The sequence below is a fragment of the Podarcis tiliguerta genome (assembly GCF_965153285.1).
Source record: "Podarcis tiliguerta genome assembly, chromosome: 1".
Classification (NCBI taxonomy): Eukaryota; Metazoa; Chordata; class Lepidosauria; order Squamata; family Lacertidae; genus Podarcis; species Podarcis tiliguerta.
The window spans coordinates 119,777,455-119,803,897 of NC_139534.1; the positions used below are offsets into that span (position 1 = coordinate 119,777,455).

The 26,443-nt window shown below is 45.0% G+C and overlaps 1 protein-coding gene and 1 long non-coding RNA gene across 3 annotated transcripts in view; both read left to right on the top strand.

Annotated features, from left to right (window-relative positions):
* RCOR1 (REST corepressor 1) overlaps window positions 1-26,443 on the top strand; it is a 161,257-nt gene that overhangs the window by 60,445 nt on the left and 74,369 nt on the right. The window lies entirely within an intron of this gene.
* LOC310678068 lies at window positions 11,835-24,553 on the top strand. The gene is made up of 2 exons (XR_014511598.1): window positions 11,835-12,498; window positions 24,392-24,553. It is a non-coding gene; the product is annotated as an uncharacterized lncRNA (long non-coding RNA).

Consider the following 26,443-nt stretch of genomic DNA (forward strand, 5'->3'; position numbering starts at 1 on the left):
AGTATTTTAAGGGGCAGTTTGCCTCAGTGTCGCCCGTAACGCACACACAAACACACACATATTTCTGTTGTTTATTTTCAGTAGTATTTTAGCAGGGTTTGTTGGATGTCATTAGCGGCACAGTGGATTCAAAATACTGAATCCTCACACTAGAGGGGGCCGGAGGAAAAGGAAAATCAATACTTTGTTGCCATGGCAACTGGAGGAGGCCTGGGTTGGCCTGGGGTGGTCTCCTCCATTGAATTAATACATTGCTTCGTTTTCTCCCTTTTCTTTTTGCCCTCTGCCCGTATAACTAGCATAGCCAGCTCCCCTTCGGAGTCCTCAGTTTAGCCGAACAAAAAACTCAGAGCACACATACACCCTATCCTGGAATTCTTTTCTCTTGCAAGACATCATGACGTAGTTGCCGCCTTTATTCCAGATGGCGGGATCATACTCTCCACCAGCAAAACGTGAACAAGGTTTTCCTGTGTTTTTTCCCATGTAGGAAGTTTTAGGGAATTGCCTGAGCTTAGAAACAGTACCGGAATCCCAGGTGCTATTTTTAAGTTGGCTTTGCTTTGTTTTTGGTGGTGGTTGTGGTCAGAACGATGTGACTTCCTTATTTCTTTTTTTTTGTGTTTCTTGCTGCTCTGATACGACCGATGAAGGTCAGATACGAATATTTTCCCGTCATGTTAAGTTTTACCTGAAATGCTTCAGAAGTGTTCCAGAAATCTATTGAGTGTCTGCAGGAGACAGTCTGCTGCTGCTATTTTTATTATTATTATTATTAGTAGTAGTTTCCCTTCTCCCCATTTTTCTTCTCACAACAAACCTCTGAGGTAGGCTATAAGCTAAGGGGCCTAAAGTCACCCAGTGAGCTTCATGGCTGTGTTGGCATTTGAACCCTGATCTCTCAGGCCTTAGTCTAACCAAATTTATCTGCAAGTAAAGGCCTGCCGCTAATTGAGATTTTGAAAATGGAGACTTAAGAGTTGTATCAAGCTAAATTCTACTCTCTACACCCCCTGAAATTAATAAGTGTGACTTAGTCATATCTGTTCTTTTCAGTGGGTCTGAGTAGAACTAAAGATGGCTGCAACCCTATGAAAGGAAGCTAGGATTTGCCTACACTTTTTAAAAAAAAAGCATTCTCCTTCGTTTTTAATTAATCAAGCTCTTGCCTCACCTGCTGCAAGAAGTCACAGCTGGGAGCCTGTGTAGGTCCTGTGTTGCCACATTTTAAACTGTCCCAGATTGACGAGAAGCAAATGAATCAGGCTGTTTCAGTTCATAGTACATTACAACAGAATATTGTAATATTTCCAGGTATTTTGAACTGCCACTCCTATGAGCACCAGGCAAGGTTGGCAAAGGCTGCATTAAACATTGATCTTAGCCCATCGGTTGTTTGCAAGACGGCATACATACCGCACATCCAAAATGTGCACACCCACTACAAAATCCTGGGAACTGTAGTTTTACGCCTAACAGCACTATAATTCCCAGCACTCTTGACAAGCTGCAGTCCCCAGAATCCTTTGTGAGGAAAATATGTGCTTAAATATATGGCAAGTATGCAGCCTCCGTTGGCCGCTCTGTGCCTTTGCTCTTGTTTGCAGCCTTTTGTTTAAAAGTTGTATGTGGTGGTGGTAAGGTCTTCCCAGGGGCTTTCTGAGCCTTCTTCCCAGTTCCTCCTAGGTTATGCTGCTGCTTAGCTGCATCCTGTTGCACACATCTTAATGCTAAAAGATAATAATCTAGGAAGGTGAGAAAGGCAAGTAGACACCACCTGTTTCTCCTGCAAACCCTTTATTATGGTCTGCCAGGGGGGTGGGGAGGAGATGGGAGAATAAGTGTTGAATAATGAAAACCTTGGAAGAGGCAAGTACGTGACTGGGAGGCAAACGTACAGGAAAGCAGAAATCAGCTCAGATAAAAAGTGTGACATCCTGCAGTTGGAATCAGTCATTAATGCATCCACCATCCTGTTCACCCATTACTTATTGATTGATTGCATTTATCAGGCGCTTTATGCGCTAAAAAGTCTCCTAAGCAACTCAAGGCTTAAAATAGGGGAATCTAACTTCAGTGGGTTAAGGGCTGAATCTAACTACAGTGGTACCTCAGGTTACAGATGCTTCAGGTTACATATGCTTCAGGTTACAGACTCCGCTAACCCAGAAATAATACCTTGGGTTAAGAACTTTGCTTCAGGATGAGAACAGAAATCGTGCTCCAGCGGTGCAGCGGCAGCAGGAGGCCCCATTAGCTAAAGTAGTGCTTCAGGTTAAGAATGGACCTCCGGAACGAATCAAGAACTTAACCTGAGGTACAACTGTACTTTGACCTTGCTATACTTTTAACACTTACAGAATGCTAGGTGCTGTACTGCTGCCAAGAGAAGCACAGTCCCTGTGGTGGGGGGTGGCAGTCTTCACCCTACTCCAATGAACCATGACCCCCAGGCTCCCAGCTTTCACTTTGTTAAAAAAAAATTAAATTACTATCATTTATAGAACCTAAGATATGAGGCACAATATGCAGGCACTATTCTTTCTTTGTTTTGTGAGAAACTAGCATTTAATTATTTGTAGTGTTGACTGTGGAAGGAAGGAAGGAAGGAAGGAAGGAAGGAAGGAAGGAAGGAAGGAAAACTTGTGGATGTTCACAGTCTCTTCCTAGAAGCAGTACCAACTGTATTCAATGGGCAAAGCAAAAATTGGCAGAATGTGAGGAGCATTATGGGTAGCAATGGTTGTGGACCATTTGGTGATGTTCCCCAGTAAACATTCTCCCCTTAAGGAACACATCCATATTCTGCCTTCCTCCTCCTCATGAAACTCTTTGAGAGCTGTCACCAGTCACACTGAGCCCAGGCTTCCTCAAACTCAGCCCTCCAGATGTTTTAAGACTACAATTCCCATCATCCCCGACCACTGGTCCTGCTAGCTAGGGATCATGGGAGTTGTAGGCCAGAAACGTCTGGAGGGCCGAGTTTGAGGAAGCCTGGGCTAGACTGATTAGCCGTTTGATTTGATACAAGGCAGCTTCCATTGCCTTTGTTTGGAGAGGGGCTAGGCATGGCCTCCCCCAGATTCTAACAAAATCTATCACCTTACTGCACTCCCTGGCAGTAGAATTTCCACAGGGAAGAACAGTCAAGTCTCCATTGCTGGTTGATCAAGTTTCTGCATGCTCAGCTGAGACAGAGCTTAGAATTGTGACTGCTTTTTCCCCTGATAGCAAAGCTATGTCTGTGTGGTGAGGAGTGAAAGAGAGAAGTTGCAGTTAGAGTTATGGGGACATGTATGTACGTTTTTTCCACTCTTTAATACTAGCCTCTTGGAATCTCCCAGCCTCCTCATGCCCTCAACTTGATGTGTCAAATGTGTTCAAGAAACCTGGGCCAAAAAGGGTGGGTGTGGGTGGGTGTTTGTGTGCACATGCTTACAGAGCGAATAGTTGGAGGGCAAGAAAGGTGGAGTTTGTTTTTGGTTGTCTTCCCCAACTCAGTGACCTCCAGGTGTTGGACCTACGTTTTATCCCCAGTAAGTGTAGTGACAAGTTCAGAAGTGCAGGTTTCCTTCATGATAGTCAACAGTCATGGCCCCTCACAGCCAGGCTACTTCAAATATCATACAGTTCAAGCTTCTAAGAAAATACAAGAATATTATAATTCTACTATTGTACAACAGTATTTTTGTGAACTACCCTGAGCTATATACAAATTCAATAAAAAAATAAAATAAAATTAGCGATGCAATGATTAATACAGATCTCTCATGTTTTGCCTTTCAGCTCAATCTTGCTGTGCAAATGATTTGGAGTACTCTAATATCACTAAGCCACAGAGCCTAGGGCTTGCCAATCAGAAGGTCGGCAGTTTGAATCCCCGTGATGGGGTGAGCTCCCGTTGCTCAGTCCCAGCTCCTGCCCACCTAGCGGTTTGAAAGCACGGCAAAGTGCAAGTAGATAAATAGGTACCGCTCCAGCGGGAAGGTAAACGGCGTGTCCGTGCGCTGCTCTGGTTCACCAGAAGTGGCTTAGTCATGCTCGCCACATGACCCGGTAACTTTCTGCGAACCAACGCCGGCTCCCTCGGCCTATAGAGCGAGATGAGCGCCGCAACCCCAGAGTCGTCCACGACTGGACCCTAACGGTCAGGGGTCCCTTTACTCTTTAATATCTATAATAATCTATATCTTTAATATCTTCTTTGGAGTGACACTGTGTTTTCCATGAAATGTCACTCTGCGTAACAGAACTTGCATACCAATTCCTTGAAATGGATGCACTTTTAAGTTTTCAGTGTTCCTAAATTCCTAGCTTTGGTGCACAAGGTGGCTAAAAAACCTCTCCTTTCTTGCTGATGGAGTGGCTCTAGGATCTTGGAGACTGGGGCCCTGCAGCAAAACTAGTAGCAGGTTTTTGAACCCCCCTCAATCCCAAGACCACTACACCACAGATCATTCCTGACCATGCAAAATGCTGGCCGGCGTTGATGGGTGTTCAAAGCACAGCATCATACTTGGAAAAGTTGGTCTGTGGTCTAAAGACATTTACTTTTTTCAGCAATGAAAGTGCTGTTTTCCTCTCCCTTTTTCTGTAACCCCCGCCCTCGTTATATTTATGAATAAATGTGTACAAGAGTTGTTCACTTAAGGGGTGTGTGGAAGGATTATTAGAAAGGCTGACTGTAACCTAAATTCCAGAGCGTTCAGTGAACTTTGAGAGTCAGGGAATCCTGGGATTAAGCATGCCTTAGCTTCTGCCAGACTATTCGAGCGTGTGACCTGAGAAGCAGGTGATTAAACCCAAGGTTTGAAGGTGATATTAATTTGGTGCTTCATGCTCTGTTTCCGATGTCCAGGGTTGTGAGTGCCATCGCTCACCTAGTCCAGATGGCATGAGCCCACACAAGACGTTGGAGGTATTACCCAGCCTGGGGGAACCTGAAGTTTGCAGGAGTACCAAAAATCTTAATAGTGGGAACACCACAAATGGGTGTTTCATGGCATGGGATGCCAAGTGGGTTTGGAAGTGGAATGGAGTATCAGGCAGGAGGACTGACCAGTGGAGGATGGTGCTTTTGGGTATATAGGGCACTGCCCCCCAACCCCATTCTGCTCTCAGCCTGTGCTTGCCTGCCTGCCTTCCTTAAACCGGTCCAGGGGGTGTTGCATTCAACGTCTGCTTCCTCCTCCTTAGTCCCAGACTTGCCCCTTTTGGAACTCAAAAGGGAAGAGGATGGGGACAAAAAGATCTGCCTTATATTGGCTCTGGCTCCCCCTACTGTTGGCTTCCCTGCCTTTGCAACCTATCAGTCCTCAGTGCATCCCAGCTGCTGCTGTGGTTGGCTGGCTGGAACAGTGAACAGGAGCACTCCACACTGCAACATTTTAATGCAGGTCTCACATTCCATTGCCAGAGTTCTGGAGTTTCTCATGTGCAATTCAGCCTCAGAATTCACATGCTGACTATTGGCATATGGCTTAAAATATTAGATTGTGATGTTCTTTTACCGGCGAGTGTGAACTTCTAGCTTCTGTCAGTCCTATGTACGTGCAGTCCTATGTAAAAATGCCCCAATGAATGCACCCTTCGTGATAACCGTACGTAGGATTGCAACCTATATGTGAGAAGTGTGTATGGGACAAAGAAAGCCTAGGTAATTTGTAGTTAATTTGCAGAGAAAGCTGCCTATGAAACAATTGTTGTGACATGCCCCCCGCCTTTTAAGTTTCTTAAACTATATTTCAGTATGCGAAGTTACATAAAAAAATAAAAGAATTCTAATCTTTACTGGCAGTGTGTCTTTCTAATTATAGTATGCCTTTAATTGTAAATATTTTAATCCAATCAGATTAGGCCCTGGGGTTCTTGTCTGGCCTAGTACTTAACAAAAGGAAATCATCACCTTTTCCCAGACTAGGAAGGTGGTTAGGGGGAGTTGAGAATTGGAGGAAATACCTCTGTTTCTGCTAACTCGGGAAGGACTTTTACTGTGGATTCAGGGGAACAGGCTGGCATGCATGTCTTGCTCATTTCTCTTTAATGGAGAGCTGGCAGACATGGGAATCTCTTAGGTAAAAGGACCCCTGGATGGTTAAGTCCAGTCGAAGGCGACTATGGGGTTGCAGTGCTCATCTCACTTTCAGGCCAAGGGAGCTGGTGTTTGTCCACAGACAGTTTTCCGGGCCATGTGGCCAGCATGACTAAACCGCTTCTGACGCAACGGCACACCGTGAGGGAAACCAGAGCGCACGGAAACACCGTTTACCTTCCCGTCGCAGCGATACCTATTTATCTACTTGCACTGGCGTGCTTTCGAACTGCTAGGTTGGCAGGAGCTGGGACAGAGCAATGGGAGCTCACTCCTTCGCAGGGATACGAACCACCGACCTTCCAATCGGCAGGCCCAAGAGGCTCAGTGGTTTAGACCAGTATTTCCCAACCTTGGGTCTCCAGCTGTTTTGGGGACTACAACTCCCATCATCCCTAGCTATCAAGGCCAGTGGTTAGGGATGATGGGAAATGTAGTCTGAAAACAGCTGGAGACCCAAGGTTGGGAAACACTGGTTTAGACCACAGCGCCAATCTCTTAGAACTTGCATGCAAGGTCCCAGCTTCAATCCATTGGTATTTACAGGTTACAGCTAGGAGAGAACCCTGTTCTAAGAGTCATTGCCAGTTAGTGTAGATGGACCAGGTCTGATTTGGGATGACACAGCTTCCCATGCTGGTAAACACAGTTTCTGACATCCATCTTGGCTGTGAGTCCTGGAAGACCTGCTCCCTGCCTTGCAGGCCTTTTTCTATCTGGCCTGGGAGGGAGGGACCTGGACGGACTCCAACTACAAATGCTGAGGCTACTGAACAAAATATTAGGCTGGGGTATTGTTTAGGAAGGGTTGTTGGTGTTATTCATACTAACTTTGTGTGTCTTTGTTTTAGATCTTATGATTTATGTGAAGTTGTTCAGTTTGCTTGTGTATTTTTTGATATTTTATTTATTGTTTATGGCTAGCTTTGTTATGTTGCAATTATGTGTGTTTTTCAAGTTGTAAGCTGTCTTGAGTGTGGATTGAACTATGGAGAAGCAGCATACAAATAAAATCCATGTTACGTTATCTCTTCATCGTGGTTCAAAATAGCTAAAAATCAGAAGGCCATGGAGATTTTTATCTATCAACTTAAATAACCAGGCTGATTAATCAGGCAGAGTGATTTTGGTCAACATTTGCTGTTAACCCAAAAGTGCAATTCATGCACAGGAAGTTCAGATTTCGGGTGAACATCCCCAATTCCCCAGTGTAAAGGTAAAGGTACCCCTGCCTGTACGGGCCAGTCGTGTCCGACTCTAGGGTTGTGCGCTCATCTCACTTAAGAGGCTGGGAGCCAGCGCTGTCCGGAGACACTTCCGGGTCACGTGGCCAGCGTGACGAAGCTGCTCTGGCGAGCCAACACCAGCGCAGCACACGGAAACACCGTTTATCTTCCCGCTATAAAGTGGTACCTATTTATCTACTTGCACTTAGGGGTGCTTTCGAAGTGTACAGGGGCTGTAATGATCTGATACTGTATACAGCCTTACAAGAAAGTCTTCCTGTTAATGTGGTTTTAGGGTTTTAGGAATCATTTTGGGGGAATAAATATATTAACCCCCTTGTTTTAAACATTTTGTTAATCATTTCATAATTTTTTAAAAAAATATTTATTCCATTCTCCCCCCCCCCTTTTTTTTTTTTTGGTGATGAGCGAAAACAAAGAGAGGCTTTGTAAAAACCTGGAACAAACTCTGGTTTTTCCTGATTCTTTTCTCAGGCCTTCACATCTCTAATGGTCTCTCTGTAGTCCCTGACCTAAAGCACATTCTGAAGCAGTCCTGGGAAGTCTCTTGCTGATAGGCAGTGGAAGTTGCTAGACTGGTATGCTGAGACTTTGATGACAGGTATAGATTAGGACCAGCCCACGTGCAGCTGTTAACCCAATGAGAATCTGAAGGCATCGCGCAGTTTGCAGGATGTGGCCTCTTGCCAGGTATTTCCTGCCTTTTGGCTATTGCTGAGTGAGAATCAGAGAGCTGCTGCAAAGTTGAGTGTGGTTTTTCTTTTTGTAAAGCTTGAGAACAAGCTTAAAGCTAATTCACAGTGGCTGCTAACAAACAGTCCTTTGAAAAGGCAGCATTTGAAGCCATGGAGGAGAATTGTCTAATTCTAGATGCGTATATAGTTTGGTGTTGCTGCTGCTTTGAACTCGTTAGCATTGGAAACTGACAGGGGCCAAGCACATGCTGCTACATGCACTAAAAGCACCCGAGGTCATGCAAGACCTTGTTCCCATCCCATCATTCCTGAATCCAGCGCATAGTTTTAAAGTAACTCTCCTCCTCTTAATTCTTCTCCATTGAAGATTCGCAGCTCCGTTCATGAATTTATTAACTATCCTTGTAAAATGTTTTGCCTTTGGTGTCAGAGGCAGAATGTCCCTGAATGCCTGTTGCTAGGAATAAGAAGAGTGCTATTGTGCTCAGGTCCTGTATGGGAACTTCGCATAGGCACCCGGTTTGTCATTATGAGAACAGTATGCTTTGGGACTTATATGGACTCTACACTCCCTGTTCCCCAACAACCCTGTGAGAAAGCTTCCAGAGGGGTAGCCATGTTAGCTTGTTGCAGTTAAAACAACCAAAAGGGACTGAAAGTCCAACAGATTTATGGTAGCCCAAACTTCTATGTATTTTGAGCAGTGTTAAAAACTCAGATATACAAGCTGATTGCCAAATGACACCTTAAGCAAGCCCAGGTTACGGTCGCCACAACAGAATGTTTAGGCACCCCTTTTTATTTTGCAATGAGCTCGTTTTCCATTTTTGGGCTAACAAAACATGGGCCGCAGTAGTGGCATACATAAATAGGCTTTTATGACACCTGGGAATTTCCATCTGAATTATCCCCAACAAAAATGACTCTTTTTTTTTTTTTTTTAAAAAGCACTTTAAAACTTTTTTTCCAATTCATTATAAATTATTTCCCTATACAGTGGTACCTCGGGTTAAGTACTTAATTCATTCTGGAGGTCCATTCTTAATCTGAAACTGTTCTTAACCTGAAGCACCACTTTAGCTAATGGGGCCTCCTCCTGCTGCCGCTCTGCCGGAGCACGATTTCTATTCTCATCCTGAAGCAAAATTCTTAACCCGAGGTAATATTTCTGGGTTAGCGGAGTCTGTAACCTGAAGTGTATGTAACCTGAAGCATATGTAACCCGAGGTACCACTGTACTCTTTTACAGGTCCTCAAGGAAAACATTTCAGATCCTTCTCTAAGTGACATTTTGCTTTCCTCATATTTATTTACCTACTTAATTTATATAGCTGCCCCATAGCAGAAGTACTCTAGGAATCCAGTGTGGTGTAGTGGTTAGCGTGTTGGACTAGGACCTGGGAGATCAGGGTTCAAGTCCCCACTCAGTCTTGAAGCTCATTGGGTGACCTTGGAGTCACTCACAGCCTCTTAGCCTACCACACAGGGTCGTTGTAGGGATTAATTGAGGAGGAGGGTCAACCATACACCTGTTGGAGGAAAAGTTGGGATATAAATGCAGTAAATAAGCTCTTCTGCTTACCTGTTTAAGAGTGCTGGAGGGGCCAGCCAGATGGAGATGTCAGTCACCAGAAATCTCCACATGGTCGCAGTTGGATCTGTGCCAGTCGCAAAACGCACCTGGGGAATTTATAGCGCTGGTTTTGTTTGTTTGTTTTGTTTTTTAAAAAATATATTTTTATTAGCTTTAAAATTATAAAACATACCACACAATTCGTCACAAATACTCTCTTATTAGACTTCCATCAGCACCTCTGACAATCTTCCGTCTTAATCACTTCTTGCGCATTTCCTAACTTAATATTGCCTTTACATTTTTAACACAACTCATCTCCTGCATTTTTGCAATATTTCTAATATTAGTCCTCACAGAGCTTCTTGCAAACCTACAAACGTCGTCTGGTTCTCGCAAATACTTTTCAAATAATCCGTAAATTTACTCCAGTCCTTGCTAAACTTCTGGTCCCGCTGGTTTCAGATCCTTCCCTTTAGTTTATCAAGTTCCGCATAGTCCATTAATTTCATCCTATAGCGCTGGTTTTGAGGGGCAGGCAAGTGATCCTCAGTGAGGAGATGGAAGTGTGCTATCAGCTGCTGCCATTTTGAATTTAAATGGGAAAAATCCAAACCTTAATTTGATTAGTTAATGACAATTTCGCGGCATATCTTTTTTTGTGTAATGCCAGCACACAGATCATGCCAGAGATAGCATGTGGTGTTCATGTGGATTCTCTGCCAACCTGTAAAACATGCAATAGGATTTGCACTGCAGTAGGATTTGCACTGTTTCTGTGCCTGGGGAAAATAAAATGTGTGGACTTGCTTTCATTTGCCCTGTTAATTACCTAGAGGGTGTGTCTTCACCACAGTCCCTCTCAGTTAGACTACTGGAACTGTCATTCCACATATACATTAATTCACCAGTTAAAAAGAGCAATCTCTTTCACATACTCAGTTGACATAAAAACTTTCTCCTGACTGAAGCTGATAGGAATATTTATTTTTAGGCTGTAATCATAGCCCAACTTATAAATTTTCTGGAGCTTGCTTCTGACGTGGCTAGGATTCCACTGTAAACTGTTCTTGCTAGTGATGTGTGCCCTCTCGTTCTCTTACTCCCTCAAACACACCCCTCAATCATTTGGTTCCTCCCTTGTCTGCCTGCTTCTTTCTTACTCATCCACTCTCTGCAATTCTCTTGCATTTTCCTGATGGGGTGTGTCTGTGTGTGTGTGTGTGTGTGTTGCGTAAAGAACTTTTAGGGAAAGCATTCCCCCCCCCCTTTCAAACAGAAACTTGCATGCATGTGTAAGAGAATATGTGGCGCTGCTACATGAACATTGTACTATGTGCTAATAAGCTTTTCCCACTCTTAAAGGCACTCTTAAAGGCATCTTAGAGAGCTCTTTGTGAGGAGAGTCTCTGAGTATTGCTGCAGCTTCATTTCGAACTAAGGAAGTGCCTTTTAAAAAATAATTTATAATAGCATTTTAGAGGGTCTGCCTGTACGAGAAATGGCTGCAGCTCCATAGTAGAGCACAATTGTGGTGTAATTGCTAGATCAAATCCCCCACTCAACCATGAAGCTCATGCCTTAGGCCAGTTATAGCCTCTCAGCCTAACCTATCTCTTAGGATTGTTGTGAGGATAGTTGTATGTGCCATCTTGAGCTACTTGGAGAAAAGTTGGGCTATAAGTATAATAATACAGTGGTGCCTCGCAAGACGAAAAGAATCCGTTCCGTGAGTCTCTTCGTCTTGCGGTTTTTTCGTCTTGCGAAGCAAGCCCATTAGCGGATTAGCGCTATTAGCAGTTTATCGGTTATTAGCGGCTATTAAAGGCTTAAGGGGTTAGCGGATTAGCTGCTAAAAGGCTATTAGCAGCTTAGTGCCTTAGAAAAAGGGGGTGGGGAGCGAAAAAAACCTCCCAGGAATCGCAAGACATTTTTGTCTTGCGAAGCAAGCCCATAGAGAAATTCGTCCTGCGAAGCACCTCCAAAACGGAAAACCCTTTCGTCTAGCGGGTTTTCCGTCTTGCGAGGCATTCGTCTTGCGGGGCACCACTGTAATAATTTTAAAAATAGAGACAGCACCTGGCTCAGTCCTATTAAAAGGAGGATCCGGGTGGCAGGTGATGTGAGAGAGCTTCTGCCTGAGAGACGTTTGCCAGACAAGCGTAGAGACAGGTAGTGGAACAAATAGACTGAGCTTACATAAGGGGCAGCCCCCTGTTTCCCCTTCTTACAAAACAGCCCTGCATGGTAGGCCAGTATTGCGGTTTCTGTGTTGCAGTGGGATGGCCAAGGTTGGGAGAAACCTAGCCTGTCTTGGGCCTCATCCGCAGCACATATTAAAACCAGTAATATACTGCTTTATAAACAGCCGTGGCTTTCCCCAAAGAATCCTGGGAACTGTAGTTTGTTAAGGGGAGCTGGGAGTGGCGAGGAGACCCAGCTCTTCCCCTCACAAAGTGGTCTTAACAATAAATTTGCAGTGCGGTTTCACAATCAATTCCTTTTTTCAAGGAACTCTGCGAGGGGGAATAGGGGGTCTCTTAACAACTCCCAGCATCCTTAACAAACCACCGTTCCCAGGATTCTTTGGGAGAAGCCACGGCTGTTTATAAAGTGGCATGTTGCTGCTTCAAATGTATAATACAGATGAGGCCAAGGCTAGTGAGTTTAAGATGGAGGAGGAGGAGGGGAGATTTCAGAGGAGGACTTCCTGACTGAGAGCACAGTCTGTTTAATCACTGCACCTTGCCAGCCCCTCCTCCCCATTTGTGCCTCTTTTAACTTTCAGCAAAGTCCCAAAGTCCGTGGAGAGCATTGCTTTCCTTTCCTGCTTGCCATTCTCCTAGAGGGCAGCAAGAAGTTGAATAGGCCTCTACTTTTGCTGCTTCAGCGGTAAGACTCCATGGTGATCCCTCTCCCTTGCAATAGGCTTCATTATCAGTAGCCCTCTTAATGCATCTTAATCTGATGGCAAGTCCGTGCATATCCACCCTTTGCATGTGTGCCTGAGTGCAATGCAAAAACCTACGCCCTGTAGTGGAATAATGGACTTGCACAATGTGAACTATTTATGAAGCTGGGCTCCTGTGTAAAACTTTCATGAGATAGGGAGAGGGAGAGAGAGGGTGGGTGGCAGAAGTTGACATGCCTAAGGATGAAAACAGCATTCTTCTTAGAGGCCCCATTCAGCTTTTGATAACGGAACTGGGAAAACTGGACTGGACTGGTGAGGGGTGTGTATGTGGATCTGAGCAGTATTTAGTAAAATATATTTTGGTTTTAATCACAGGCCTTGTATTTAATACACAGGCCTGTGTATGGAATTGAGGAAATGGTGTGCTTAGAATTCTGTGGTACCGAGTTATTGTATTGGTTCATTTGTTTCTGTATTGTCTGAACTGACCGGCAGCAAGGCGGCCCAGGGTTTTCGGACGGGGTATTCCCCAGCCTTACCCAGAAATTGAACAATATGAAGAACCAAATAAACAGAAATCTTATAAATCTCTAAAGTCACAAAATGTGCTCTCTTGATGGATTCTCTTGAAAACATAGAACCAAATAAACATAAGTCTTATAAGTCTCTGAAAGTCTTTGTAGACTATGCAAGTCTCCGAAAGAAGCAATGGGTCAGATTCTTATCTGATGAAAACAAGCAGTAAAGCTTTGTTTTATGACGTCCAAGGCTGCCGAAGAGGTCCGCAGACAGACGTAGCGAACAGTGATTCCAGATATATCCACTGTTTCGTAGAATTTTTCTTCAGCACAGCAGAAGGATGCAAAAATGCTTCATAAACTGTAAATGAATTATTGAAACGATGACCTGCATATACATGGTAACTTACAATAACTCAGATTCTATGTTTTCAAGAGAATCCATCAAGAGTGAACATTTTGTGACTTTAGAGATTTATAAGATTTCTGTTTATTTGGTTTTTCATATTGTTCAATGTTCCGTATAGATTATATAAAGAGTTTATATTGATATTGCATTGTTGTACTTGGTCATCGGGTTGCCTGGGATATTACTGATAATTGTTTGCAACACAGGGGTTTAATTGTTTGGTTACTTACCCAGAAATTGAACATAGGGATCCTTTTGCATGCAAAGCAGATCCACCGAGTCCTGCCTCTTCACTCTGAGATTTCTTAGAATCGATAGTGTTGGAAGGCACCCTGGGGGTCATCTAGTCCAACCCCCTGCAATGCAGGAGTCAAAGCTAAAGCATCCCTGGCAGATGGCCATTCGACCTCTGCTTAAAAACCTCCAAGGAAGTAGAGTCCACCACATTCTGAGGGAGTCCTTTTCACTGTCAGAACAGCTCTTAACTTTTAGGAGGTTCTTCCTGATGTTTTGTCGGAATCTTCTTTCTTGTAATTTGAAGCCATTGGTTCGAGTCTTGCCCTCCAGAGCAGGAGAAAACAGGCTTGCTCCATCCTCCATGTGACAGCACTTAAGATATTTGAAGACGGCTATCCTATCTCCTCTCAGTCTCATCTTTTCCAGACTAAACATACCCAGCTCCTTTAACCATTCCCCATAAAGCTTGGTTTCCAGACCCTTGACCATATTGGTTGCCCTCCTCTGCACACATTCCAATTTGTCAATATCCTTAAATTGTGGTGCCCAGAATTGGACACAGTATTCCAGTTGTGGTACTACAGTCATACCTTGGGATGAATACGCTTCAGCTTAAATATTTTCGGGTTGCGCTCCGCAGCGACCCGGAAGTAACGGAGTGAGTTACTTCCGGGTTTCGCCGCTTGCGCATGTGCAGATGCTCAAAATGATGTCACACGCATGCGCAGAAGTGGCGAAACGCGACCTGCGCACGCGGAGACGCACTGTCGCGTCTTACGTTTGCTTCAGGATGTGAACGGGGCTCCGGAACGGATCCCATTCGCATCCAGAGGTACCACTGTATTATTTCCCTTGATCTAGACACTGTACTTCTGTTGATGCACCTTAGAATAGTGTTAGCTTTTTCTTTTCTTTTGCTGCTGCTGCATCACACTGTTGACTCATGTTCAGCTTGTGGTCCACCAAGACCCCTTGATCCTTTTCGCATGTACTGCTAGTAAGCCAGGCTTCCCCTATCTCATATTTGTGCCGTTGGTTGTTCCTGCCTGTAATGGTTCTAGGGGTTGCTTGTGCATAAGTTGCCTTTACTCATGGGTAGGTTGCATGGTTGAACCCTTTCTGACAGGACAGCCTGTATTCCACGGCTGCCTCAGTCTCTGGCAGAATCCGTCAGTGGGCGTTTCTTAAACCGCTTCCAACATAAAAGCTGCTTGACACCCAGTCTCCTCCCCCATTGCCTGCGTGAAAGCTTTTTGCGCAAAGTGGGAGTGGGCAAAGGAGCACCTGTCCCCTCTCCGCTGGTCTCCTGCGAAGAGTCCTGGAGCCACCTCTCCGCTTCCTCTATCTCCTCCCCTTCTCCACTGGTGTTACGCTGATTTCCTTCCCCAGCGTATGGGCTATCCCTCCTCCTACTAGGACTCTCTCCACCATCATCCGGGAGCCCTCTCATCGCCTCCCGCTCCGATGGCAGTTCCCTGACACTGCCTAAGTGCAGAACCTTTCAATTTTAGCAGTGTTATGAAGCGGGGGTCCAACAGTATTTTTAACACTTAACTTGGTGTATTATTTTTTTTGGAAATTCCTATATTCTCTTTCTTTTGCTTTGCTACCTTTTTTCTGGCCGCACCTGTGTGAACATGGCTTGTTGTTGATGAGGATCAATATTCTAAAATGTGCACATAAGTAAACAAGATGTATGACATTAATACCCAACATTCAAAGGAAGTTTAAAAGGGGGGGGGGGGGAAGCAGCATTCCTTGAACTTGTATAAAATTGTGTATTAACAGCCTCCCTCTACCTAACAACCTTCAGACGACATTGGACTACAATGCCCATCATCCCTGGCCATTGGCCACGCTGGCTGGGGATGCTGGGAGTTGTAGGCCATGAGACTAGGGCCCTTCAGGATTTAACCTCTTTCCTTCGGGCCTGTAAGACAGAGCTATTCCACCTGGCCTTTAATTTGAATTCAGCCTGATCTTTCCCTTCCCTTCTCTTCCCTCCCCTTTTATGAAGATTACCTGCTCTGAGACCCCACAGCTAATTCTCCCCTGGCCTCCTTGCTGGCCCAAGTAGGACTAATTCAGCCAGCTAGCCCTGGTGACTATCTAATGCCTATTGGATAGATTTCCCCCAAATTGATTTTTGAACTTTGAATTTTATTGTTATTCTTGTTTTTATACTGTATTTCATGCTGCTTCTATGTTGTATTGCAATTAAGTGTTTTAAATTGGTTGTTAGCTGCCCTGAGCCCAGTTTTCTGAACCGGGAAGCGTGGGGTATAAATAAAAATTATTTATTTATTTATTTATTATTATTATCTAGAAGAGCCACAGGCTGAGAAAGACTGGGGTATATAATATATATGATGGTAAATGTTTATGGTACGTGAATTTCTGGAGTAGAGAGAGTTTTGGATCCATGGGATACTGAGTTAGACCACTGGTCTGTTTAACCCAGTATTGAATCATAGAATCATAGAATAGAATCATAGAATCATAGAGTTGGAAGAGACCACAAGGGTCATCGAGTCCAACCCCCTGCCAAGCAGGAAACACCATCAGAGCACTCCTGACATATGGTTGTCAAGCCTCTGCTTAAAGACCTCCAAAGAAGGAGACTCCACCACACTCCTTGGCAGCAAATTCCACTGTCGAACAGCTCTTACTGTCAGGAAGTTCTTCCTAATGTTTAGGTGGAATCTTCTTTCTTGTAGTTTGTATCCATTGCTCCGTGTCCGCTTCTCTGGAGCAGCAGAAAACAACCTTTCTCCCTCCTCTATGTGACATCCTTTTATATATTTGAACATGGCTATCATATCACCCCTTAACCTCCTCTTCTCCAGGCTAAACATGCCCAGCTCCCTTAGCCGATCCTCATAAGGCATTGTTTCCAGGCCTTTGACCATTTTGGTTGCCCTCCTCTGTACACGTTCTAGTTTGTCAGTGTCCTTCTTGAACTGTGGTGCCCAGAACTGGACACAGTACTCCAGGTGAGGTCTGACCAGCGCAGAATACAGTGGCACGATAACTTCCCTTGATCTAGATGCTATACTCCTATTGATGCAGCCCAGAATTGCATTGGCTTTTTTAGCTGCCGCGTCACACTGTTGGCTCATGTTAAGTTTGTGGTCAACCAAGACTCCTAGATCCTTTTCACATGTACTGCTCTCAAGCCAGGTGTCACCCATCTTGTATTTGTGCCTCTCATTTTTTTTGCCCAAGTGCAATACTTTACATTTCTCCCTGTTAAAATTCATCTTGTTTGTTTTGGCCCAGTTCTCTAATCTGTCAAGGTCGTTTTGAAGTGTGATCCTGTCTTCTGGGGTGTTAGCCACCCCTCCCAGTTTGGTGTCATCTGCAAATTTGATCAGGATGCCCTTGAGTCCATCATCCAAGTCGTTGATAAAGATGTTGAATAAGACCGGGCCCAAGACAGAACCCTGTGGCACCCCACTAGTCACTCTTCTCCAGGATGAAGAGGAACCATTGATGAGCACCCTTTGGGTCCGGTCAGTCAGCCAGTTACAAATCCACTGAGTGGTAGCATAGTCAAGACCGCATTTTACCAGCTTCTTTACAAGAATATCATGGGGCACCTTGTCAAATGCCTTGCTGAAATCAAGGTAGACTACATCCACTGCGTTCCCTTCATCTACCAGGCTTGTAATTCTGTCAAAAAATGAGATCAGGTTAGTCTGACATGACTTATTTTTCAGAAATCCATGCTGACTATTGGTGATCACAGCATTCCTTTCTAGGTGCTCACAGATTGTTTGCTTAATGATCTGCTCCAGAATCTTCCCTGGTATTGATGTCAGACTGACTGGGCGGTAATTATTTGGGTCCTCTCTTTTCCCCTTTTTGAAAATAGGGACAACATTTGCCCTCCTCCAGTCTGCCGGGACTTCGCCTGTTCTCCAGGAATTCTCAAAGATGACTGCCAGTGGTTCTGAGATCACATCTGCCAGTTCTTTTAATACTCTTGGATGCAGTTCATCTGGCCCTGGAGACTTGAATACATCTAAACTAGCCAAGTATTCTTGTACTATCTCCTTAGTTATTCTGGGCTGTGTTTCCTCTGCTGAATCATTTCCTCCAAATTCTTCAGGTCGGGCATTGTTTTCTTTATCGGAGAAGACTGAGGCAAAGAAGGCATTGAGGAGTTCAGCCCTTTCTGTGTCCCCTGTTTGCATTTCACCATCTTCTCCTCTGAGTGACCCCACTGTTTCTTTGTTCTTCCTTTTGCTACGAACATACCCATAGAAGCCTTTTTTGTTGCTTTTAACCTCTCTAGCAAGCCTGAGTTCATTCTGTGCCTTAGCTTTTCTGACTTTGTGTCTACACGTGCTGGCTATTTGTTTGAATTCCTCTTTGGTGGTTTCCCCCCTTTTCCATTTTTTGTACACATCCTTTTTTAATCTTAACTCAGTTAAAAGTTCTTTAGATAGCCACCCTGGCTTCTTTAGGCACCTTCCATGTTTCCGTCTCATTGGTATTGCCTGAAGTTGTGCTTTTACTATCTCTCTCTTAACAAACTCCCAGCCATCATGAACTCCCTTTCCTTTTAGTATTACTGTCCATGGGATCTCACCCAGCACTTCCCTAAGTTTTATGAAGTCGGCTTTCTTAAAGTCAAGAAATTGAGTCCTAGTATGCTTGGCTGCTCCTTTCCGTTGTATAGTAAACTTCAGAAGAGCATGATCACTTGCGCCTAATGATCCTTCCACTTCTACCCCATTAACCAGGTCATCGACATTGGTTAGGACCAGATCTAAAATGGCTGTTCCTCTTGTTGCTTCTCCCACTTTCTGGACAATGAAGTTGTCTGCAAGGCCAGTGAGGAATCTGTTTGACCTTATGCTCTTGGCTGAGTTTGACATCCAACAAATATCTGGGTAATTGAAGTCCCCCATTACTACTATCTCCCTTCCTTTTGCATGCTTGGCCATCTGTTCCAGGAAGGCATCATCTATGTCCTCCGTTTGGCTTGGGGATCTATAGTAAACTCCCACAATGAGGTCACTATTATTCTTCTCTCCCTTAATTTTGACCCAAATGCTCTCACTTTGGCTTTGAGGTTCTAAATCTTGGATCTCTTCACAGGTATACACATCCCTGACATATAACGCCACTCCTCCTCCTTTCTTGTCTGGTCTGTTTCTCTGAAATAGATTGTATCCCTCCATTTTTACATTCCAATCGTGGGACTTATCCCACCAGGTTTCAGTGATGCCTATTATGTCATATTTAGTTTGCTGTACCAAGAGCTCAAGCTCATCTTGTTTATTTCCCATGCTTTGTGCATTAGTGTACAGACATTGAAGTCCATTAGTCATTCCCCCGTGTCTCTTATTTAAGGATTTTTTCCTCCCACCACTAGGTCTGCTTGCTGTTTGCTCCATTTGGTCTATGACATTTGGATGATCATCTTCATCAATTAATAGACTCCTACCTTCAGGAGCACTGTCTCCCTCCCCCACATTAGTCAGTTTAAAGCCCTCCTGATGAGGTTTCTGAGTTTTTTGGCAAAAACATTCCTCCCAACCGTTGTGAGGTGCAGCCCATCGCTTGCCAGAAGTCCATCCTCAAGAAACTGCAGTCCGTGATCTAAGAATCCAAACCGTTCCTGTTTACACCATTTGCGAAGCCAGCTGTTTACTTCCACTATTTTCCTCTCTCTCCCTGGGCCACGTCGTTCAACTGGGAGGACAGATGAGATGACGATTTGTGCATTTAATTGCTTCAATTTCCTGCCCAGAGCCTCGTAGTCTCTTTTGATCTTCTGGAGGCTATTGCTTGCAGTGTCATTGGTTCCCACATGAACCAAGAGGAAGGGGTATTTGTCAGTGGGTTTTATGATTCCTTGCAGTCGTTCAGTTACATCTTGGATCTTAGCCCCGGGGAGACAGCACACTTCCCGAGACATCTTGTCAGGCCCACAGATCACTGCTTCTGTTCCCCTCAGTAGGGAATCCCCTATCACCACTACACGCCTTCTCTTAGGTTTGGTCAGGGTTCTTCCGTGAGTGGTCCGTTCCAAGGTCGCCTGCACATTCCCTGAGGACTGACTTTGCTGCTCATCTTCATATACGTGATCGACTGTAATGAGGGAGAGATCCTGAAATGGAGTCTGCTCTTCGTCTTCCATGCTAGGGGAGAGGACCTCAAAGCGATTGTGTATTTCTAGACAATCAGAGCGAACCCTGGGCCTCCTACTTCTTTGAGTCACGTTTCTCCACATATCGGGCTCCTGTGTTGGTGAACTAGCCTCCTTCTCAGGGGAGTCCCCTGTCTCCTCCTTGGTGGAGACGGTGTGCTCTGTTGCTTCCAAGAAGAGCTCCAGCTCTCTAATTCTTTGGAGCGTAGCTACACGTTCCTCCAGTTGCTGGACTTTGTCTTTTAGGAGGGCAATCAACATGCAATTGCTGCACGTAAAGCTGCCTGCAACCTTTGGCAAGATGGCAAACATTGCGCAGGAACCGCAGGCGACTGCAGCTGTTCCCTCCCCCTCCATCTTGAGAATGTGTCGTTGGGCTTGAGACTAGCTCCCCTAAATCTAAAAGATGGTTCAAACTGCGCGCGCCGATAGGCGCGCGCCGCTGCCCTGCAAACACTGATAAGCTCCTCCCACAGCTAATCACCTGCCTCAACAGAAACCCTGCCCCCTCTGACCTTTGACCAGGGAAAGCAGCTAATCAGCCACAAGAATCACACACACAAGAAACCCCTTTTGGCTCCTTCTTCAGCCGCTGCCCTGCAAACACTGATAAGCTCCTCCCACAGCTAATCACCTGCCTCAACAGAAACCCTGCCCCCTCTGACCTTTGACCAGGGAAAGCAGCTAATCAGCCACAAGAATCACACACACAAGAAACCCCTTTTGGCTCCTTCTTCAGCCGCTGCCCTGCAAACACTGATAAGCTCCTCCCACAGCTAATCACCTGCCTCAACAGAAACCCTGCCCCCTCTGACCTTTGACCAGGGAAAGCAGCTAATCAGCCACAAGAATCACACACACAAGAAACCCCTTTTGGCTCCTTCTTCAGCCGCTGCCCTGCAAACACTGATAAGCTCCTCCCACAGCTAATCACCTGCCTCAACAGAAACCCTGCCCCCTCTGACCTTTGACCAGGGAAAGCAGCTAATCAGCCACAAGAATCACACACACAAGAAACCCCTTTTGGCTCCTTCTTCAGCCGCTGCCCTGCAAACACTGATAAGCTCCTCCCACAGCTAATCACCTGCCTCAACAGAAACCCTGCCCCCTCTGACCTTTGACCAGGGAAAGCAGCTAATCAGCCACAAGAATCACACACACAAGAAACCCCTTTTGGCTCCTTCTTCAGCCGCTGCCCTGCAAACACTGATAAGCTCCTCCCACAGCTAATCACCTGCCTCAACAGAAACCCTGCCCCCTCTGACCTTTGACCAGGGAAAGCAGCTAATCAGCCACAAGAATCACACACACAAGAAACCCCTTTTGGCTCCTTCTTCAGCCGCTGCCCTGCAAACACAGTGAAGCAGTGCAGATTCTCATTTGAGTACTCAAGATATTAGTTCACGGCAGCCCCTGTAGCATCTTCCAGTTCCCATCATTCATGTTCATTGGCCATGCTGGACTGTGTGCATCCTTAATTCTGTAAATGAACACCCATTTTTCATTTGCTCCTTGAGGAACATTTATGCAGTAGGAATTCAAACAGCAAGATCTGTTCAGTAATCTTAATTACTGCATTAAGCGACTTGTTGCATTCTTTCTACTAAAAGCGGGGGGGGGGGGGAGAGCAAGTTGTCTAGGAAAATATCAGCCTAGGAATAAACAATCTGTTCCGTTCTTTCCATTGAATCAGCTTCTTCAAAGCCTTCTCCCAGCATTTAAATGATAACACACTTTTAAAAGGTGTTGTTTCACTTAATTGTCTTCTGGATTGTTTACAATCTTTCGTCCTTCAACTTTTGTTGTGTATTTTGTCTCTGTACACAACCAATGATTATAAAAACAAACAAACAAACAAACAAACAAATAGTAAATGTGCCAGTACTCACCAATAAGTTGTTACAGTAATTGCCACACTTTAGCATGGGGGGGGGGGTTTACTGGTACTGCGTACTTTTGAGTACCCCCAGTAAATAACTATATAGAAAATCTCATGTTAAGTGGGTACTCAGTTTTATGTTATTTGGATGGTGGTAGTATTTGCTGAGTAAACTCTCTGTATGTTTTTATTTTGTATTTTTCAAAAAAACAAACATTATTGATCGAACTGAATTGATTCACATGGGTAGCAATTGTGGCTGATACAGATTTTTAATTAAGATGTTTTGATTGTATATTATAATGCTTAATAGTTCATGTAATGTATGGACTGAGAAGCTGCAAAAGCCTTTCCTGAATTTGAGTATACAGTGGTAACCTTGGGATGCAAACAGGATCCGTTCGCATCCCGAAGCGAACGTAACCCGTGTCCGTGGGTCACGTTTCAGTGCTTCTGTGCACGCGCGGGACATCATTTTGACGGTCTGCCCATGCATGCGCTGCCAAACCCGGAAGTAATGCGCTCCGTTACTTCTGGGTCGCCGTGGAGCGCAACCCGAATTTGCCTAACCCAAAGCGTATTCATCCAGAGGTATGACTGTATAAAGCCATTCTCAGTTCAGGTGTAAAGGTAAAGTTGTACAACTAAGATGGACCACAATCTTGGTATCTTAAGGGTGGTTTTTGGTGGTTTTTTGGGAAAATGCAATGCCACCTGCCCTGACAATTTCAGAAAGCTTTAGTTAGAAATTGCAAATGCACTAACTGGAGCAAATTGCCTCTGTCCCCAAATCGTCAGATTATCACAGACTTGCAAGCCAAATCCAGCCCATTAGCCATATAGATTTAGCACTTCATCAGAGGGTCATTAAAAGGCACTGTTTTTGCAAACCCACATGGGGCTTAGGAAATAGGGGAGTTGCATTCAGCTTGAGAGCTCACAAGTAAAAATGTTACATGGGGGGGGGAATATGAGAGAGAGAGAGAGAGAGACATTGCACACCTTTTGTAAATCAAGAAATTTTTTAACAACAACAGAAAAACAAGTTGCAGAGGCCTTCCTTGCCTTGTTTAAACAGGCTTGCTTTGGGCCTCTTCCCTCACACTGCGCCTTTACCAGCAAGAATGCGCATATGCACCACAAGATGGCAGAGTTGCTTTGCCGATGAACCGCGAGCCACCTGCTAACCGCAGATGTCCTTCTTTTCTTCCTTTCCTTTTTAAAGGAAAGCTAAAGCGCAGCTCCCGGTGTTTGTTTTAGGCTGTCACCATGTTCTGGAGCCCGGAAGATGCTTCAGATTTGTATGCAAGCAATCTGCACCGGCTCTTCTGTATGATAATGGGTTTTGGAAGGTGGGGGAAGACGAGGACGGAGGAATCTTGCCCTGTCTTAGCCTCTCATTGTTTGATCAATGCTAGAACCTGCACCGAGCATACTAAATACGGGGGTGCTGTTGAAACCGCTGCCGTGTCCTCAACTCAACCCTGTTCTCTCAGTGCATTTTGGCACGTAACAGGCAAGGTGTTGCAGAGCCTCCTTTTACAGTACCTTGTCACGTAATGGTGAATTAAGCCTGCCGCGGCCACCTAACTTTTGGGGTTTCTTGTTCTCTCTTTTGGGCTCGGCTCCCTATGGATCTCTCTTTCCCTCGGCTCCTTATCAGGATAATGTGGGAAGGTAGCCTCGCTCTTCTTTCTGCAGCAGCAGCAGCTATGGCTGATGGAATGCTGGGTCAGAAAGCAAGATTCAGAGATCCACAGTGGGTGGATCTTTCTTCATAGATTTGGGCTCTCCGTAGTTGAAGGAAGCACATGTAATTAATAGGTCTGGCTATGCCTCTCTCTGCCCCCTGTTCCATAAAGCATGCCCAGCATTTACTGTGTCCATTTTATGGGTTATTGTATGGCTTTTATTGTGATGCGCTGTTCGTTTTATTTTATGTTATTCTCAATGCACTTAAATTTTTGTAAGTCGGAGGCTGTGTGCTTCTGAAGACCAGTTGCTGGAACCCATGGGGTGGGGGTTGGGGGTGGCGGCGGGGAGAGGGCTGTTCTCAGGTCCCACTGTCAGGCTTCCCAGAGCCATCTGGTTGGCCACTTCCCAGAGCAGGATGCTGGCCTTAGATGGACTACTGGCCTGATCCTGCATGCTAGGTAAAGGTAAAGGGACCCCTGACCATTAGGTCCAGTCGTGACCGACTCTGGGGTTGCGGCGCTCATCTCGCTTTATTGGCCGAGGGAGCCAGCGTACAGCTTCTGGTTCATGTGGCCAGCAGGACTAAGCCACTTCTGGCGAACCAGAGTAGCACACAGAAACGCCCTTTACCTTCCCGCCGGAGCGGTACCTATTTATCTACTTGCACTCTGATGTGGTTTCAAACTGCTAGGTTGGCAGGAGCAGGGACCAAGCAACAGGAGCTCACCCCGTTTCGGGGATTCGAACCACCGACCTTCTGATCAGCAAGCCCTAGGCTCTGTGGTTTAACCCACAGTGCTACCCGCGTCCCACGGTCCTGCATGCTACTCTTACGTTATTAAGTTTCTTGGAGACTTCTTGCGTGGCGAGCGACTAATGAGTGGCAAGCGACACATGAATTGAGTAAATAAGATTTCCTCGCCAGATGCCTTCACTAAAATGCAGAACCACTCTCCACGTTTTGCTTTTCTAGGTATGGGGTGACTCATGTGTCTGCACACACGCTGCCATGCGTTTTTTATGAATGAGCGTGCAACTGAATCAGCCGACGGGAGCTGGCTTGGCAGTCTGCAGGTCTCGCGTGAAAGCTAAACCCACACACATTACCGATTCATTAATAAAAGAAAAAACCTGACACATGCATGAAATCATTGAAGGGACTTGCATCGTGTTTGCAGAGCCAAAAGGAGAGGAGTGAGTGTGTTGTGTATGTGAAAGCGCCTTCCTATCTTAACTTATTTTAGGTCATAGGAACATAGGAAGCTAATGTACACACAGAGTATTATCTACACTGACTCACTCAGGGTTTCAGGCATGCAGATTACCAGCCCTACTTGGAAGTGGTAAGGATTGAATCTGGCACCTTCTGCATGCTAAGAAGTCTGTCTACCACTGGGACATGGGCCTTCTCCTCTGGCCTGTTCCTGAGATTCTTGAAGTATGCATATATCAGTGTTTGCTCCATATTAACACATTGCATGTTTGCATCATTCACATAACGCTAAGCAGGAGCAAAGGCACAACAGTCCTGTTATGAAACTTATGCCCCAGTGTTAGAAATTCTAGGGCTGCTATGCATCCAGAATTTCCTAGACATACAGGAGTTGGAAACAGTGTCCAGGCAGAAATCACTGAGATGTCTGGGAAAATCCAGACGTATGGCAATCCATGTCGGAAGTCTAGATTTTGGCGAATTTCCTTCAAAATACAGTGGTACCTTGGTTTACGAACTTAATCTGTTCCAGAAGAACCAAGGCATGCTTTCCCATAGCAGCTAGGGACTCAATTTGCAAATGGAACACACTCAACAGGAAGCGAAACATATTCTGCTTCCAAGGCAAAGTTCACAAACCAAAACGCTTACTTCTGGGTTTGCAGCATTCTTATTCCAAGTTGTTAATAAACTAAGCTGTTCTTAAACCAAGGTACCACTGTAGCTCAATAACTTCTTCTTCTTTTTTGAGATTTTGCAAAACAAAAAAAAGGCTGAACAACTTTTTGTGTCTGGATTTTCACCTTTTGAAATATGGCAACCGTAGAAATTCCCCGGGCACGTTTTGCAACTGTCAAATGTCCATTTGCAACCACATGGAGATCTCTAGATGCCAGGTTGATGACTGACATCTCTATGTGGCTGGCCCCTCCAGCTTTCTCAAGAAGGCAAGCAGAAGAGCTTATTTATTGTGTTTACTCCAAGGAGTAAATGGTTTACACAGCTCCTCTCAGTTAATCCCTACAACAACTCTGTGAGGTAGGTTAAGAGGCTGTGACTGGCCCAAGGCCAGCCTGTGAGCGTCATGGCGGAATGGGGATTCTAATCCCCCAGGTCCTAGTCCAACACTCTAACCACTGCACCACACTGCCTTCCTAGAGTACTTCTGCTATGGGGCAACATTCCCACCAAGTCAATGGCCAAAAGAACCATCAATTCAGCTCCACCACACTGCAGAGGAATAGTTTGGAAATTCCTGTGAGAATACCAGCTCTCAGAGGGAAAGCAGGGTGCATTTATGTTGTCTGTTACTCTAGTTTTTGTTTTAGCACAACTCCCTCTTGGATATTGGTCTGTATGCCACCAGTTCTGTCGCTAGCACTTGCAGTATATAATAGCTTTTTAAATTAGTGGGGACTTGTGTTTATGAGAAATTACTGATTATTCCTTAATTAATCTCAATTGCTGATGGTTACTTAGGCTTTCCATTTTTCATAATTAACATAATGAGCTAAAAAGATTAGAGTGAAAAAAGATGTTCATCCTTAGCATAACACTAATAAATGAGCTCTGGCCTATCACTGAAGGGTAGACCTGCACAGCGTCACTTTGGCTGGAGTCTCAGGCCTGGTTGACAGATGCAGAACCAATGAGGTGTGAATGTCTTGAAGAAGAATGAACTAGGACTCCCATCATCCCTTGCCATGCTAGTTGGGGCTGATGGAAACTGTAGTCCAGAATTGTCTGTAGAGCATCAGTTTGAGGAAGGATGTTGGTCTATCTAGAGCAGGTGGCCTAGAACACTTTCCTATA